Source organism: Schistocerca serialis, chromosome 9 (genome assembly GCF_023864345.2).
Source record: "Schistocerca serialis cubense isolate TAMUIC-IGC-003099 chromosome 9, iqSchSeri2.2, whole genome shotgun sequence".
Taxonomy (NCBI): domain Eukaryota; kingdom Metazoa; phylum Arthropoda; class Insecta; order Orthoptera; family Acrididae; genus Schistocerca; species Schistocerca serialis.
In genome coordinates, this window is record NC_064646.1 from 96402303 (window position 1) to 96411049 (window position 8747).

The following is an 8747-nucleotide window of genomic DNA, read 5'->3' on the forward strand; positions in this document are numbered from 1 at the left end:
AGCTCTAGTAACTGGTGCAATTAGCGTTTCCCTCTGACACGCTCTTCACGGCGGTTTGCAGAGTATGGACGCAGACGTGGATGCAGATAGCAGAATTTTCCACGGAAGGGCGTCCAGCTGGGGCGCGTGGCGTGTGTGTCGGCGGCGCGCCGCGCGTTATCGTGGTCAGCTCGGCAGGCGCGCTCCGCGACCTACGGCACTGGCCGCGGAATGGGGTCAGCCCTAGCGGGACGCGGACGCGCAGCGCAGGCCTGCTACCGGCCTCCGTAGATCACGGCCAGGCGTCGCCGGCGGTCACACTGCCAAGCGCGCGCCGCCAACGTGCTCAGAGGAAAAGGCTCTGAGCAGCACCACCTACACTACAGGCCTGCGCGCACACTTGTGACGTCACATACTGATGGCCGGGTCTGTATCGTAACGCTCCTGTTAAGCACTCTGGAGCTTTACGAACTTTACGAGTTTTACTGCTGAGACCGCATAGCGATTCTGTTGCTTTTCTCTTCTACATGGCCTTGTAATGAAAATTTGGAAATTTATATCACTGCGTAAAGTAACTGAACAAAACTGCCCTTTGTTATTTCAAGATGTAAAATTATTTTGACGATTTGCCTTAAATACGCGTTTCTAGGCTCGAATACAAACTGTAATTTTAAATTCTGTCTTTTACCTCAGGAGCTACGTTTTCTTGCAGTAAAAAAATCGGCAATACGCAACAACAAGCAGACGTTTTCGGTTTTAAATAAACCAGCTGGAGCTCACACAGAATTTAAGAATTTGTTTCCCCGGGTTATTTTCATATATTTTCCTCTCCACTTCAAAATTTGCTGACCTCACACGAAACTCAGATCATTCGACGAAATGAAGCACCTCCTGACATAATGTTTAATAAATCAAAACACCCGAAAAAATATTTTATTTCCCTGTTTCTCCAGAACTTTAGACCTTAAACATGAAAAGATTGCTTCTCCTATATCCTTGACTGAAATTCGTGTCACAGAGCGCTGTTAATTTAATCACAATGCACTTACCTCGAAATTCTGCTTTATATACTGCCTAATCTGTCGAACATTGAATTCATTAAAACAATTTTCTAAGGTAGTTTACTCAAATTGAAATAATTTCCGAATAGCTATATAAGTACTGGAATCTCAATAATCTGGTAGGAATGATAAGGAATACTAAACATTTTCGAACCACACTAATTAATATAACTATTCTGTGTGACAATAGTTGCAAATATGAGAGACATTTCACAGCCAGATTCGTATTAACCTCGCAGCAATGGTCCAGAATTAAGAAATAAATTATACTGGTACATAGTAAATAACTGTTTTTAAAAACAGTTGGCAAATGTGGTGCAATGGAAACAAATAACATGCTATAATTTTTTTGTCATTTACTTACCCTTGAATGATGCGTAGACACAAATTCCTGTCTGGGAATAGCTGCAATCTAGCGATTTCTCAAATTCACACGTTTGGGAAATCGAAACATGTGCACTTTCATGCCTTTTTGGGATTTATAATTTCCCTGGCAAAAGGGAACGCAACACTTGTATCTCATACTTCGAAGAACTGTAGGCGAATACTGTATGAAATCTATATCAGTTTCACGTGGCACACACTTTCAACACAACATACATGTCAACAGGACTGCCGACTAAAGATAAGATGGCCAACAGTTTGTGACGTCACGTGACAATATGGCCGCTGTACGTAGGCCTTGTATCTAAAAGACTTTGCTTTGAGTCACCGCGCTCTCCCATTAGCGACACTCTCGAAAACTGGCAGTTTCTGCAAGGATGGTTTTCGACCTTCAGATTTATTTATTCACTCACGTTAGTAGGCTACCTTTACAGTGCACACAGTTTTGCGCATTACACAGGGTGAAAATTATTAATACTGGCCAACTCTGGACTGCGTTGGCAATGGTTGTGCTGTACCATGGGCCGCTCGATCCCCTAATCTGACAGCTCTGGCCTTTTCTGCCTGAGAAGAGATTTGCAATCTTGTGTAAAAAACTCCTGTTAAACCAGAAGAGCATCTGACTGCCCAGATACTAGCAGCAGCAAGGGAGATTAAGGACACTCCTGCAGTCTTTTATCACGTCAGACCAACACCGACTCAAAGGAAGGCATCGGCGCTTGTTTGTGACGTCACGTCGGCTAGGTACGGCGAACGCCAGGTCTGTTGCTGGCATACTCATAATGGTGGTGTCTCCCTCTCTAACACAGGAAAACGTGAAACTATTGGTGGTAGCTGACCAATACACATTGTTCTGAGAGATTTCTGCAATCAATTAATTGTGCAATTCATTACGCTTCTGAACTCAAATTTCCACCTGTTTTAAGGATTGACATACAAAAACAACTTCATGGTCCAGCAGCAACAGATTTCGTGCTTATTTACCTTATTTGTAAATCTGAGGAAGTTACGTTTGTATGGGTTGCTTTTAGAAGAAACTGTGAACGTATTGGTGCTCCTCTTTAGGTATCTTGTTTGATATGGGGTGAGAACCACTGAATGTTAATGAAATATCTTGCGATTGTACACGCTGGGGGGGGGGGGGGGCGGGGGGGGGGGGACACAGAAGAAGAGGCAAAAGAGAGATACTTGTTTTATCAAATAAATTTTTTTTATCTTATAAAGTTTCTCCTTTCTGTTGCAAGAGGGGAATATTTATCTTTTCTAATGTGCATGTATTTTCAATGTATGAAGCTATTTTGTTTCCTGTTTACAATTCCTTTCGTTGAAAACGACTGTAATCTAATGAATGGCAACACTTGGACATTTACACATGTAAATTAGTTCACATTTCCAGCGACGATGTCAAACGAAAATAAATAAATAAATAAAAGAAACGAGTTAATTGTAAATGGGTTGGGGTAAATTTCGATGGCAAAATGGTTCAAGTAAAAAAAGTTACTTGAATGTAAAATTTCCGAAGCTTGAAATGGGGCAAAGCTTCATCTCATATTGATCTACGTGTGTTTCGACAGGATTCAGTAATACAGAACTATGATATTCATTTGTAGCTTTACGATATTAAGAAAATCTTTCATCTAAATAAAACTGCAGAATCCTAAACAATACCAAACATTTTGTCCAAAATTACAGATTTATGTGATAAGCACGCCCAGGCGTTTCTGCCTGCAAAAGACCTGGCGTTCGCCGTGCCTAGCTGAAGTGACGTCACCAACAAGCGCCGAGGCCTTCCTTTGAGTCGGTGTTGGTCAGACAGAACTTTACCCACCGGCGCAACCTGTGTTTACAGGTCGACAGAGGCATTTTTGAACCTCTACAGCAGGGGCCGCCAAGATTTCAGCTCGCGGACCGTGGCCGGACACGAGCGCCAAGGCACCCAGTCTCGCTGAACATTTCTCCCAGTGACACGCCACGCTGTCTGAGACCGAGGATGGGGAAAGAGTGCGAAACTCTCAACCTTCTGCATTTAAATGGCAGTGCAGTCGCACTTTATACAACCTGGTTTTATATTTCACACTTCTCAACAACAGATCACAAACAAAACAAATTTTCTGTATTACACTACTGACCATTAAAATTGCTACACCACGAAGATGACGTGCTACAGAGGCGAAATTTAACTGACAGGAAGAAGATGCTGTGATATGCAAATGATTAGCTTTTCAGAGCATCCACACAAGGTTGGCGCCGGTGGCGACACCTACAACGTGCTGATATAAGGAAAGTTTCCAACCGATTTCTCATACACGAACTGCAGTTGACCGGCGTTGCCTGGTGAAACGTTATTGTGATGCCTCGTGTAAGGAGGAGAAATGAGTATCATCACATTTCCGACTTTGGTAAAGGACGGAGTCTAGCCTATCGCGATTGAGGTTTATCGTATCGTGACATTGCTGCTCGCGTTAGTCGAGATCCAATGACTGTTAGCAGAATACGGAATCGGTGGGTTCAGGAGGGTAATACGGAACGCCGTGCTGGATTCCAACGGCCTCGTATCACTAGCAGCCGAGATGACAGGCATCTTATCTGCTTGGCTGTAACGGATCGTGCAGCCACGTCTCGATCCCTGAGTCAACAGATGGGGACGTTTGCAAGACAACAACTATCTGCACGAACAGTTCGACGACGTTTGCAGCAGCATGGACTATCAGCCCGGAGACCATGGCTGCGGTTACCCCTGACGCTGCATCACAGAAAGAAGCACTAGAGATGGTGTACTCAACGACGAACCTGGTTGCACTCTTTTGCCATGAACTACCTCAGCCGAGAGTAAACTCAGGAGAAAGTTTGCTTCGAACAGCAGAGCCTTTGAAATTCCCTCCAGACAAGACAAGACTTTCTCGATAGAAATCCATACAACAGACTGGATGAAACACGAGAAAACCTTACAAGCGCCAAAGATGAGTAATGCTGTGTTTGGAGGTCCTTTACCTCTTCGCTAGGGCGAATTCCTCCCTAGGGCGAATTCCTCCCTTAAATTGTCAGGTTTTACATGTGAGTGTGGAGAAGACCAAATCGTAGAACCCCTGTGCCACTGTTCTCTTTGTTCATTTTCCTGTTCAGCGCAGAACCTTATGCTTGCAAACGACAGTGCCCTATATGTGACTCCATTTCGGACGAATTTCGCATCTGATTTGCAAATTTTTGAACGATATTCCTGAATGTTCTATTTTTTAAATCTCGCGTATAGGGCGAAAATTATTTAAACCGACAAGCTCTATGAGGTTACACAGGACACAACACAAATATTTTCCTGTGAGGATTTTTTAAATTGGTACAGGGTTTTCTCTCTGGATGAAAGTAAATTAAACTAACGGTCTTCTGGTGAAGTTGCAAGGGGCCATGAAAACATTCTTTCTAATGTGTTTTCGTATGAGAATAAAATGTAACACAAATACGTTTTAATTTTTTATTATCAAGAGACAACGTTAACGCAAGACTACAATAATGGCCATTAAAATTGTTACACCAAAAAGAAATGCAGATGATAAACGAGTATTCATTGGACAAATATATTATACTAGAACTGATATGTGATTAATTTTCACGCAATTTTGGTGCATAGATACCCAGAACAACCGCCTCTTGATGCGCCTGGGCATTGAGTCAAACAGGTACAGCTGCCCATGCAGCTTCAACACGATACCACAGTTCATCAAGAGTAGTGACTGGTGTATTGTGACGAGCCAGTTGCTCGGCCACCATTGACCAGACGTTTTCAATTGGGCAGAGATCTGGAGAAAATGTTGGCCAGGGCAGCAGTCGAACATTTTCTGTATCCAGAAAGGCCCGTGCAGCACCTGCAGCATGCGGCAGTTCATTATCCTGCTGAAATGTAGGGTTTCGCAGGGATCGAATGAAGGGTAGAGCCACGGGTCGTAACACATCTGATATATAACGTCCACTGTTCAAAGTGCCGTCATTGCAAACAAGAGGTGACCGAGACGTGTAACCAATGGCACCCCATACCATCACGCCGGGTGCTACGCCAGTATGGCGAAGACGAGTATACGTTTCCAATGTCCGTTCACCGCGATGTCACCAAACACGGATGCGACCATCATAATGCTGTAAACAGAACCTGGATTCATCCGAAAAAATGACGTTTTGCCATTCGAGCACCCAGGTTCGTCGTTGAGTACACCATCGCAGGCGCTCCTGTCTGTGATGCAGCGACAAGGGTAACTGCAGCCATGGTTTCCGAGCTGATAGTCCATGCTGCTGTAAACGCCGTCGAACTGTTCATGCAGATGGTTGTTGTCTTGCAAACGTCTCCATCTGTTGACTCAGGGATCGAGGCGTGGCTGCATGATCCGTTACAGCCATGCGCTTAATGCCTGTCATCTCGACTGCTAGTGATACGAGGCCGTTGGGATCGAGCACGGCGTTCCGTATTACCCTCCTGAACCCACCGATTCCATATTCTGACAACAGTCATTGGATCTCGACCAACGCGAGCAGGAATATCGCTTTACGAAAAACCGCAATCGCGATAGGCTACAATCCGACCTTTGTCAAAGTCGGAAACGTGATGGTTCGCATTTGTCTTCCTTACACGAGGCATCACAACAACGTTTCACCAGGCAACGCCGGTCAACTGCTGTTTGTGTATGAGAAATCGGTTGGAAACTTTCTTCATGTCAACACGTTGTAGGTGTCGCCACCTGCGCCAACCTTGTGTGAATGCTCTGAAAAGGTAATCATTTGCATATCACAGCATCTTCTTCCTGTCGGTTAATTTTCGCGTGTGTAGCACATCATCTTCGTGGTGTAGCGATTTTAATGGCCAGCAGTGTACTTATACACCTGTCGGTGAATCTCCATCCAAGATAACCGAAGCGTCCACGCTAGCGAGAAACATTCCAGTCACATACTTGGACTGATATCCCTGTTGCAGGTAGGTAATTGTTTTTATAATGTGGAGTGAACTCTACGATTTGCTGATTGATGGGACTACATAAAGGTGTGAGGTTGGCGTCGGGCAGGCCGCGGCCCCTCGAGATGAATGAAGGAGGGCGGAAGCGAGTGGGCTTCCCACGGCCGCGCGCGCCTTTGTAGCGGGGAGGCCCGGCATTGTGCGCGCTTTGTGCCCAGATAAACCGGGCTTCCTGCTGCTAATGCTTCCGGCCCGTACCTGCCGGCAGCGTCGCCGAAGAATGAGCAGCGCGGCCAAAGGAGACCTCAGGTGTGAACCCGGCGGCCGCCTCGCCGCTTGTGCGGGGATTAACGTCACGCACACCTCAATGGCGGCGGTGGCAGGCGCGCACTATCCCGCGTTTCCCCCGCGCTGGCTTTCCGCCTCCTCCACCTCCTGCTGCCTGTGCGACGGGGCTCGACACGAGTTCCCGATTTAGTTCTCCCTTAATTTTATGCATAGTTTTTCAGTGTTTCGTCCGTGACTGTTTCACTTTCGTAAAATGAAGAACAAACCGCCTTCGGTCACAAGTTGCGTTTATTTACTGCACTATGCATTTCGAGCCCTGGAGGCTCATCTTCAGGTGCCCTTAAGCCCGTCTCACACGGAGGAAGATTCGCTGTAAGTTTCCGAGCTGGCTCACGCGACGGCTACCTTGCGGGCTCCGTCGTCTGCTAGCGGGCTACCTTGCTGGGAACCTTGTAAGATTTCCAGGATAGGTCCGGTGCTATTTTTCTTGTAAGGTTCCCTGCGTGCCACCTGCGTTGGCCAATCATGAGACGTTTCGTTTGTGACGTCAGTCGCGGAAAGCTTGGGCGGGAAGCCTTTGTTGATAGTCGCTTTTCTGCTGTTGTGAGGTGCGGTAGGAAGTTCGTATAATTATTAAATAATGGCACCGCAGTGGTCCAAGGAAGCGATTAAAGCATTGATATGTACTTATAGGGAAGAACAGTGTCCGTACGTCACGAAAAGCGCAAACTACTATAATAAACACTTGCGTGCAGAAGCACTCGGAAGAGTTGCAAGTGACGTATGTCTTCTTCGAGCATATCGATACGTATAAAATTTGCAAAGGATGTACGATCTTCTATCCTATAAAATAAAGTCGTAGATAACAGTCATTATTGGTATATTTATAAAGTCAAACAGTAATGAAATGGTGATACTTTTCAAACAAAAGTAGGTGTTATGCGAACTAACCTCAACTCTTTATGAAGCATGGAGAGCACACCTTTTCCAGCGTTTCTCCTCGTAGTACAGTTTTTCGTCAATTCTCTCTTTCTTCTTCTCTCATTAGCATGCATTTCTGCATCGTTTAGCACCAAAACAGCTAATAATGGCAGTTTGCTCTGAACATCTGTACCTGAAGCAGCCATCTTCGTTCGATACAACATGCAGCCGATCACAACACAACTAGCTGCCGATCTTGCACCGTGGGAGAGCTTCGACATGGAAGATAGCCGGCTCCCTTCCCTGCAAGCCGGCGAGCATGCACGCCATCTTGCAAACTTGCAGCGAACCTTGCTCCGTGTGAGACGGGCTTTAGCACTAGAATTTCACCCGGACCAAGTCCCGCCCATTCAGCCCCCTCCACGCCTATCCATAGTGTAAGGCCCTCCCATAAACAGCCGCCAGTTCCGCAAACTGGAAGCTACAGCAAAGTTGTTATCGTCACAGTCCAACACGTTACACTGTGATGAAATTCAGTAATGTTAATAAGAAATTTCAGTTTTTCTGCATAGTAATATAATATGTATGTGCATTATTAAAGAAATAAAAATATTTGTAGAGAATCACTAAAAAGCACCTGAAGATGAGAGGAATCGTTAGCGCTAGGATTTCACCCGGAACAAGTCCCGCCCACTCATCCCCGGTTTTCCCAGTCTTTGTTCGGCGCCTGGGCATCGTTTCATTTGACCCACGTGGTTTACCGCGTTCAGCTGCACTTGAAGTGAATGTTAAATTCATATCTTTCTAGGTCTTAAATTTTGCCAGGTAGTTAAAAGACACGTTACAAAAAACGTACACAACTGGCCTCAGCTGTGCCAGGTACTTCCACAGCAAACATAAGAAAAAACAATTTAGCACTGAATTCTTTAAATACGAGAATCAGTATTCAGATGAGTGGCCTATGAAGAAACATACTTCTATGTGAGTAAAAGCCACCAGCAGAAAAGAAATAACGAGATGTTATTTACAGGCAAAAAGGACAAATTTTAATTAGCTAATTCACTTACTATAACACGTTTATTTGAGGGAAACAGCAGAGCAAACACACAATGCGAAAACAATAGTCTTGAATCTGTCATGTCGGTAGTAAAGCCACGGATGCAGTCGAATAACTCTGT